We start from the raw sequence: 10,761 nt of genomic DNA on the forward strand, positions 1-10,761 counted from the left end.
GAACAGAAACGATACCAAACTTGCACTATAGGTGTAGGAAAACTTTCGTTGGTCATACAATAGTGAAGGTACTTTTGTGCGTGAAAAAAACTAAAAGAGAGAGAGAGAGACGGTGATACCAATTTGATATAGATTTTTAATCAATTTGTTAATATTATTTTAAATTTTTATGCCACAAGTCATCACCCTATTAATTGTGGTACTAATTCAAAATTTCAATACTAATAGTGAAGGGACATGAAATGTATGTGTTTTTTTTTTTTTTTTATAACTATTATTTTTCATGAAGCAAGTTGAAGTGTGTGTTTGTCACTTCCCCATGCACATATACAAAATAGGGAGAAAGATAGACATGTCATATCTTTCTTGGAATTAGAACATTAATCAATCGGGAGTGTTAGAATGCGACGGGCATGGGGTCATTTTCAAAGGAGGAGAGGGAGAGAAAGTAATATTGACTCAGCATTCCAGTAGCATGCAAGCCTTTTCGAATTCACTATAAATTAACACAAATATTTAGCTCAAAAATATTAAAATCTATTATCCATTGCCGAGCATGTTTGTTCAAGATCCGACTCCTCTAAAGCACGGCAGGGATGAAAGAGCACATCCGATGACTTGAAGCACTGTGCATAGACCTCGACACACATCATACATCTTAAGGTGCTTCAGGCCAGCCACATCTGCCGCACAGTCAAAATTTGTTTAGGACATCTGTCTCTGAAAAAGGCGTGGTCAAGTCAAGTTATTTAGCTTGCTATGCCTGGACAACCAAAATACACAGGGCAATGTTGGCCAGATTAAGATGAGCTTCTACATCAATTTTTACAAAGTCGCCATCTTTATGAACCATAAGCAACTCGACTGGGCCTTGGCCTCATTTGATCCCAAATAGGCCCTAACGATTGGGGGACTCATCTTTATCCAGATCCGATACAAGTCTTGAACCTTTGGCTTCAAGGTTTAACATATGGTGAATAAACCATTGGGTACTCATCTTTATCAACCCAAGTCTCCCAATCCAAAATGCTCACCCACATTGAGGTCAGGTTAGAGACCTGGGCTGGGCTGGGCTGGGCTTTACATTTTTTAAAATTAAACACCCAAAACTTATTCTTTAATTTTAATATATATATATATATATACTAGTAAAAGGACACGTGCACATGCACGTGGCTGAGAGAGAGAAAGATGTATTTCAATCATATATGATGTCTATTGAAGCAATTAGTAATTTAAGATGACTATTAAAATTCAAATAATGATAGACAATTACAACATATTTTTAGACAACCAATGGTAAGAGAAAGGCCTCTCTTTAGTAAAATATATCCACTACAAGAAAAAAAGGGTTTTTGGGACGGAAATTTTCTGTCACAAATATGAAAATATTGTCTCTAATATCTATTAGGGACAATATAATTTTCCATCGCACAACTGTTGTTACAACGGCCGTCGCATAATTTAAGCAACAAAAAAAAAATTTCATCCTTAAGGGGTCAATTGCGACAGTAATGTAGACGGTTATTTTCTGTCACAAATAATTACTAAAGCGACGAAAATATCTGTCGTAAATGCTGTGTTGTTAAGACCACGTAGCGACAGTTTATTTCCGTCGCAAAAGAGCACAAATTATTTGAGATAGAATTTTTCCATTGTAAAAAATTTCAAAACTTTGTTTTTTGGGATGGAATTTCTTGTTACTAATAGGGTCTTCCTTCTAGAGATAGATATCTTCCGTCCCAACTAACAAGGTCTGGAATTTTTAGGGACAACAAAATTCTGTCCCTAAAAGTTTGTAAGTAAAATAAAAAAATAATTATGATTTTTTCATATACATATTTACCTTGTTGTCACACATTAGTAGATCCAACTAGACATTTAATGATTACATCATCCAAAAGTATTAACATCAGATAAATCTATACAAGTTAAATATTTATATCATCCTCAAACAAAATAATAAGTAAAACTATTTTTGTTCCCAAATCTACACATTCAAATTCTTATTAAACAATAGATCATCAATCCAATCGAACAAATCAGTAGTGAAATTTAGTTAATTTGATTAGATTAAAGCTGTGATTGAAGTATCTCAAAAATACCCTTGGATAACCTCCGTGTATTGAGATCGAGCAATTGAAAAATCAAGACGCCTGATACCCAACCTATGGAAACCAAAATGGTTGACAAAATGAACTGATTTGATGGATAAACAGTGATTAGGAACTGTAACAGAAAACATAATCCAGGAATTGAAAACAGCCATGAAATTGAAGAATTCAGAAGATCCTTGTGAGAGAAGGATTTCTGGAAATCAGTGTAAAATTTGGATCTTTAACTTCAAAATAGTAGCAGAGTTTTAAAGAGACTTATGAACAAGAATCAACAAACCAGAATACTTAAAAAAGCAGTAGAATCCAACAATGTACCCATGAACAGAAAATAGAAAGCTTCAAAATACTGACCTAAACTGATGGATGGATAAAAGAAGAAGAATAAAAAAAGATAGAAGGATACGAACCAAGCATTTCACCTAGAGCTATATTAGAATCCCACCAATCCTACCTTAGCATCTCATCATGGTTGCATTGCATCTCACAACACTATTCTGAATCACATAGAATGTAGGAGCCAACCAAGCTTTAGACATCATAAAATTCATGTGCCTTAATGGCTGGTAACAAAAGTATATGTATACTCTCCAAATATGACTCACTAACATGACTACAAATAGCCTAAACCAACTAATAAGCAAACTGGCTACTTATTTGACCAATAAAAGTCTTAAAACAACTCCAAAACTGACACAAGAACCTCCATGTTTTTGGAGTCCTAACCTAATAGGACTGGACTTATAGTTGACCTCCACTTATATTATCTCCTATATCCATGGTTTTAAGTATCTCTGATACTGATACGATATCTTTCGATACGTATCTTAAATTTAGTTGACCGATACGATACACATCGATACGATACATGAAATTTTTAAAATCCTTTCGTATCGATATATATCCTACAATACATACCGATATGCATCAATACACCACCAATACACATTGATACGATACAATATGCCTCAATACGGCTATGAAAATTATAAAATTGAGGTAAAATGTACGTTTCGGTATGTATTGGTACGTATCGGTGAGTATCGGTATGTATCGATCGGTACGTATTGGTATATATTGGCACATATTGGTGAGTATCGATATATATCGGTACGTATCGGTGAGTATCGATACGTATCGGTGAGTATCGGTATGTATTGATACAATAAGCTATGGTTATATAATAGCCAAGATGGGTAATTTTTCAGAAAAACATGATTTTTGAAGGGTTTTTGTTCCAAAGTTGCTGTCATCCATATTTCTCTCTAACTAAAGTGAAAATCAAGGTTGGGAACAAGGATTTTACATTTATGGGACAACTACAAACCTTGAATTCTTAGTACAATACCCTCAATTTAGTGTTTATGTATAATACATGTTATCAATAGCTTTTTTTAACAAATTCTTTATGCAAAAGTGTTTAAAAAAATGTTTCCTATCCATTTATGTGTGTATCTTTAGCGTATCTTAGTGTATCTCCGATACGATACGATATTCTCCGATACGTATCTTAATTTTGACCGACCGATACGGTGATCGATACCGATACTTTAATCCTTGCCTATATCAAATTTCATTTCATTAGTCCCTTCGAGAGGGTGGAGATAATTATTCATGAGGTATTATATTTTAATAATCTAATTAAATATTGGGCCGGCAGTTACTTATTACTTATAGATTTTGAGACTTCTGCTTAAAGGATTGTGAGTACTGCAAGGATGGGAACCTGTCATCCAACTTAATTTCATTTTTGCCCATCAGTGACTCAAATGTTGTTGGCGCCAAACAACATCACCTTTGGGCTTTTCTTGTAGGCAGATCTTTCTTTGATTCATCCAAGTAATCTCTTATCCAGCAATGATCTAGAGATTCTATATTGACACTTCCCTATACCATAAGATTTAGATGGCTCAGTCTGCCTTTAGTTGTTCTATCCAGATTCCAGATGACCCATAAACCTGCAATTTGCAAGTACCTTAGATGTTTTTAATAAATTGTAAAGGAACTGAAAATGACAGCTTCAATGATTATGCCTTAACTCAGTTGATACACTTCTTTGACCACAAAATGGCTACTGCGATCTCTCTGGTGAATCTATTTTTTGGACTTACTTGATATGGAAATTAACCCTTTTGTATTTATATAAAGGAAAGAACTCCTACAAACACAAAAAGATGGGGAAAAGGAATAGAATCAAGAAAGTTCAATATTTAGTAGCCAATCCATGAAACTATAATTTTTACTAAATAGTAAATTCTAGAGTTCAAATAAGCTCCTTGATTGAGGCTTTCTAACATCCTACCATGCATACCTGTCGATCAATGAACCATAAAGAATTAATTTAATAAGCATCCCTGTCATACAACATATTATGCATGCATTTGGTCATCCAAATTAAAATTTACGTTAATAACTTATATATCATCTTCATTTTATATATTGATTGATATGAAAACTTTGATCACCACATTAAAGAAATGAAAATCAAATGACAACTTGAAAGCAAAAAAAAAAAAAACCCTCTCAAGCTCAAACTACAAAATCCATTGTGATTCAATAGGTTGTTTGAAAAAAGAAGGGGTGGGAATACCTCTAAATTCCCCTCTAGGAATATACTCGGTTCCTCGACTCCAATGAGATTGATGTCTGCCCATCTGCCAAAAACAGAGTTTGAGAGAGAGAGAGACTTGATAGTTTGACTAGAGTATTATTGGAATGATGCTATTAACCTAATGTATATACATCATTTGGCTTTGAATAGCCCCAAATACTCATTCAAATTTATTATCGAATATCACTAAGATGACCGAAGAAGCCAGGAACAAAGGAGATTAAAAATTTCTCCCACAGAGAGGAGAGAGGGCTTACCTTAAGACGGCCTCAAGAGATCAATAAGAGCTCCTTGCTGTCTGTTCTCTGCTGGTGTGAAACCCCAATCTTCTGAGTGAGCAGTGATGAAATTCCTTCCACCTTCACCACGGATTCCTCTTGTGTGATGATTTAATTGTAAGTCATGAACCAAATAACCAAAAATCAGAAGAAATTGAAGTGAGAGAGGAAAATAATGTACTAGTATTTGGGGTTTAAGCTATTGGGGACCAGAGGACCAAGAAATAGTTCCAGACCTAGATACCCAGGGAGATGATGGGAGAGAGGGAAAAATAACACCATTTCATTTCTTTGGAGCCACAACTAATTAGAGGATGATGTAGCTAAGAAGAAGAAGAAGAAGAAGAAGGATATCGCGGGAGTATATCGCGGGAAAACCAAAATTTTAGGCGCAAGGGGATAAGTTTCAATCAAGTCATTGGGGAAACTAATGTAGCAACAGAAATTTTCACCAGCAAGAGAAATTTGGAAGAAGAGGAACAACACATGGAGAAGAGGAACAACAACATTAGGGTGTGACCGTGGATGCGAGCAAGGTGGGAGTTCAGAGAGATGAGGGTTTGCAGGGAGAGAGAGAGAGAGAGAGTATATTGATACGAAATTGAGATTTTTGAGAGAATTGAGCGGGAAGGGAATTAGGGTTTGGATTTTGAACGAAAATTTCTTTCATTTAAGACAGTTAATTATCTGTCTCAAATATAGAAATAGAAAATTTCCGCCCCCAGTGATAAATATGTATAGAATTAATCGTATAGAATTTGATTCATTCGAATTTAATGCGATTTATTCTGTTCTATACTTTTAGATATGTGGTACTATTTCGGTTGAGACAGTTAATTATCCGCCTCCAATATTGTGAAGATTTTTCAATTACAATAGCGATGGAAATATACTGTCCCAACTTCTTTGTCCCGAATGATTTGCTTAGGGACATAAAACAATTTATTTTGATAAAGGTAAAATTTAATCATAATAGCGATGGATAAATTCCGTCCCAAATATAGCAACAGTAAGATTTCTGTCCCATATGTTGCGACAAAACTCCGTCCGTCCCGAATGGTCTATTTAGGGACAGAAAATAATCTATTGTAATAGATGTGGAATTCAATCCTAGTAGCAACGGATAATTCCGTCTCAAATATTGCAACGACAAGATATTTGTCCCAAATTCTATATATGTAACGATGAAACTATATCCGTCTCAAATTGTTTATTTAAGAGACAAAAAATATGTCTGTCTTTAAAAAAGTGTCGCAAATGCCCATTTTTCTTGTAGTGATCTCTGCCTCTCTCTAAAAGATTTAGTTATAAGCTAACGAGGATCTGTTCTTTAGTTTAGGAACCTTGAATGCGGATGAAAACAACCTTGGAGTCTCTAAAGAGGGAACGACATTGACGTCCTTTATTTTTAAGCTTTTTCTATAGCATTAGTTACAACTAAAGAAATCGGGAGTTCAGAAGCTTGTTAACAGTAATGGAATCACAATCACCAATTTCATTATTATGTAATCAAAAATGATTTTCTTATAAGGTTCATAAAAACAATAATGTAATGATTTTATGTAAGAGAGCATATCATAAAAATAGAGATCAATTGAACATGATTGAAGGACAAGTAGAACATATTAATTCTTGGTATTAATGGTTTGCTTGATAGTCTTAACTCTTTCTTTCATAGATTCCTTTACTTGGCAATTTGGGGTCACTTTGTTACAGATATCCAATGCTGAAGGGATCTCTTTTTAGCAATTTATTTTTTCAGACAGATCTAGAGGTGATCACATGCATCCAGTAGAAAAAGTTTGTCCATTAGGAATTATTAGAGCATCTAATGTAAATTCCACGTGCTCAATTGAATGTCCAATTAAGCAATGGTTGTTGGGAACTTGGGATTCAATGAGAAGTTAGAGTTGGTCGGATTACATGAAAATAAAATAAGGGATAGAATTGGAGATATCTCTGAATCTGAGATCCAACCAACTCTAAAGTGAAACCTGAGTAATTGCAACTCTCAAATACTCAAAATATACAATTTAACAACATCCAGAAACCAAATTGATACTATAGTCACTATTACTTTTTTAAAACCAAAACCCCACCAATCCCATATAAGAAACAGAACTCACAAGGATCACATTATTGAAAGAATTTCTCAACATCTGTGAAAGAAAACAACAACGTAAATATCAACACCTACGAAGCAAAAAATCCTCAAAATAAGAATGAGATAAGCAACGAAGCAAAATCTAATCAGTGGTGAGAGCCTTGATTGTCCCAGCGTGCCTTCATATGAAATCCTTAAAGACTTCTTTAACCGATCGAGGATTATGAAGCTCTAAGCTCCTTTCATACCTGAGACAAGTTAGAGGGTTAACCCAACATTAGATACGATAAACCCATAAATGAATGAAGAAAATCAAACATTTAAAAAGTATGGATTAAAAAAAAAAATGAGATTTAAAAAAAAAAATTTAGAAGTTAAGAAGTGCATTATAGGATCAAGGAGTGAAGACGAATAGCTTAAATTAAATTAGTGGATAGGAAATAAAAAAAAACTAAAGAACTGTATAAGAAACCTTACAATAGCTTACTTGGAGTCAAAGGAATAATAGAGAAAGGGAGCTCTTGGAGCTCTCTTAGAGCAGATTGTGAGCTTTGGGAGAGAAGACCAAATAGGAGACACAACTCTCTGATTTTGTTACCTAATATAGGGGAGAGAAGAGGGAAGATTTTATTTACTAACAAATAAGATAAGAGACGTAATAAATACATGGAGGGAGAGAGATTCTATTTCCTAATGAAGGAGAGGGAAGAGGGAAGAGTTTATTTACTAATAAATAGTATAAGAGAAAGATTGGGAACGTGTATGAGAGAGAGAGAGAGAGAGAGAGAGAGAGAGAGATAACGGACGTTGGGTAGAGATAGGAACGTGACTAAGAGAGAGAAAAAAAGATTTATGATTTTGCTTTCTAATGGTAGAGATAAGAAAGTGTGTGTGAAAGAGAGAAAAAAAGATTTCTGATTTTGCTTTCTAATAAAATGGAGAAAAGAGGGAAGATTTTATTTACTAATAAATAAGACAAGAAACGTATCAAAAAATTAATAAATACTTGGGGGGAGAGAAATTCTATTTCCTAACGAAGGAGAGGGAAGCGTTTCTTTACTAATAAATAGGATAAGAGAAAGATTGGGCGAAAATATTCTGAGCTATTGTTGTAAGAGACAAAAAATTGAGAAATCCTAAGATATTATAGTTGATTTTTTTGTCTTCTCTGTGATATATATGAGGAAGGATTCCATGCAGTAAAAACCTTAAAAGTCGATGAAAGATCATTGAAAAATACCATTTTTATGTAATAAATCTTTCTATAATTATAGAGAGAAAATACCCATTTTCTCCACGTTTAGATTTTGTAAGGGATGGAATGAGAGATTTTAGGAGCGGTTTTTTTTTTTTTTTATGGTATATCTCTCTCTCTCTATATTTACCTTTTTAATATTTCCATAATTATTTATAATTCTCTCTATGGAGAATCTCCCTCCATTGTGCTCCATGTTTTTTTCAAAAAGGATGAGAGAGAGAGAGAGAGAGAGAGAGATTTAAGGAGGAATATTATATGCCTTTTTTTAATTTTTTTTAATATTTAATTAATTATTACTCTCTCCTTTCTCCTACATGTTTAAAGAGAGAGAGAGAGAAACAAAATAGAGAATTATGGAGAGTTTATTATTATTAATATTTTTTTTGGTATATCTCTCTCCATAATTGTTCATTCCATCCCCATTTTTTATAATTCTCTCTATTTCTCTCTCCACTCTCCCCTTTCTCCTCCACGTTTAGAGAGAGAGTGTGTGAGAATTATAGAGTTTATTATTATTATTTGTTTCATCTTCCATTTTGAGTGGTGAGAGGATGAGTGGGTTTAGGGTTTATAATTATATGCTTTTTTAATACTTAATAATAATTATAATTATAGGCCTTTTTAATACTCCACTTTTTTATGGTATAACTCTCTCTATATTTACCTTAGAATATTTCCATAATTATTTATAATTCTCTTTATGGAGAATCTCCCTCCATTGTGCTGCATGTTTTTTTCAAAGAGGATGAGAGAGAGAGAGAGAGAGAGAGAGATTTAAGGAGGAATATTATATGCCTTTTTTTAATATTTTTTAATATTTAATTAATTATTACTCTCTCCTTTCTCCTACACATTTAGAGAGAGAAAGAGAGAAAAATAGAGAATTATGGAGAATTTATTATTATTAATATTTTTTTTGGTATATCTCTCTCCATAATTGTTCGTTCTATCCCCATTTTCCATAATTCTCTCTATTTCTCTCTCCACTCTCCCCCTTTCTTCTCCAGGTTTAGAGAGAGAGAGAGTGTGTGAGAATTATAGAGTTTAATATTATTATATGTTTCATCTTCCATTTTGAGGGGTGAAAGGATGAGTCGGTTTAGGGTTTATAATTATATGCTTTTTTAATACTTAATAATAATTATAATTGTATGACTTTTTAATATTCCACTCTCCCCCTTTCTCCTCCACATTTAGAGAGGAAGAGTGAGAATTATAGAGTTTCTTATTATTATTTGATTTATCTTCTATTTTTAGGGGTGAGAGGATGAGTGGGTTTAGGGTTTATAATTATATGCCTTTTTAATACTTAATAATTATAATTATATGCCTTTTTAATACTCCACTCTCCCCCTTTCCTCTCCACATTTAGAGAGAGAGAGAGAGAGAGAGAGAGAGAGAGAGAATTATAGAGAGTTTATTATGATATTTGTTTCATATTCCATTTTGAGGGGTTTTTGATCATTTGGGAATTTTTTTTGGTAGATGTAAATGGTTTTGTAGTCATTTTGAAAAAGTATACCAAAGACAAGGAGTATGTACTTTTATATAGTAGTATAATATTTTTTTTGGTATGCTTCTCTCCATAATTATTCATTGTATCCCCATTTTCCATAATTCTCTCTATTTCTCTCTCCACTCTTCCCCTTTCTCTTCCACGTTTAGAGAGAGAGAGAGAGTGTGTGGAAATTATAGATTTTATTATTATTATTATTTGTTTTATCTTCCATTTTGAGGGGTGAGAGGATGAGTGAGTTTAGGATTTATAATTATATGTTTTTTTAATACTTAATAATAATTATAATTATATGCATTTTTAATACTCCACTCTTCCCCCTTCTCCTCCATGTTTAGAGAGGGAGAGGGAGAATTATAGAGTTTCTTATTATTATTTAATTTATTTTCCATTATTAGGGGTGAGAGGATGAGTGAGTTTAGGGTTTATAATTATATGCCTTTTTAATACTTAATAATTATAATTATATGCCTTTTTAATACTCCACTCTCCCCCTTTCTCCTCCACATTTAGAGAGAGAGAGAGAGAGAGAGAGAATTATAGAGAGCTTATTATGATATTTGTTTCATATTCCATTTTGAGGGGTTTTTGGTCATTTGGGGATTTTTTTCCGGTGTTTTTTGGTCATTTGGGAATTTTTTTTAGTAGATGTAAATAGTTTTTAGTCATTTTGAAAAAGTATACCAAAGACAAGGAGTATGTACTTTTATATAGTAGTATGATATATATATATATATATATATATTTTTTTAAGCTTTGTTTTAGAGACAACTTTTCAAGACAAACCATGCATGATGATTAAACCATATCACAAAGGAAATGGGAGAGGATTTTCTGCACTGTCAATGTCTTTTTTCTTTCTTTTTTTTTGGGGTGGGGG

The 10,761-nt window shown here is 33.2% G+C and overlaps 1 long non-coding RNA gene across 2 annotated transcripts; it reads right to left on the minus strand.

The window, feature by feature from the left end:
* Positions 1–337: 337 nt before the first annotated feature.
* Positions 338–5,700, minus strand: LOC122093399. 2 transcript variants are annotated; one of them, XR_006144439.1, is made up of 3 exons: positions 4,983–5,700; positions 4,705–4,768; positions 338–763 (listed from the first exon to the last, which is right to left on the minus strand). It is a non-coding gene; the product is annotated as an uncharacterized LOC122093399 (long non-coding RNA). The 2 variants fall into 2 exon arrangements; XR_006144438.1 differs by having other exon boundaries at positions 338–683; positions 4,983–5,699.
* Positions 5,701–10,761: the final 5,061 nt, after the last annotated feature.

Source organism: Macadamia integrifolia, chromosome 11 (genome assembly GCF_013358625.1).
Source record: "Macadamia integrifolia cultivar HAES 741 chromosome 11, SCU_Mint_v3, whole genome shotgun sequence".
Lineage (NCBI taxonomy): Eukaryota > Viridiplantae > Streptophyta > Magnoliopsida > Proteales > Proteaceae > Macadamia > Macadamia integrifolia.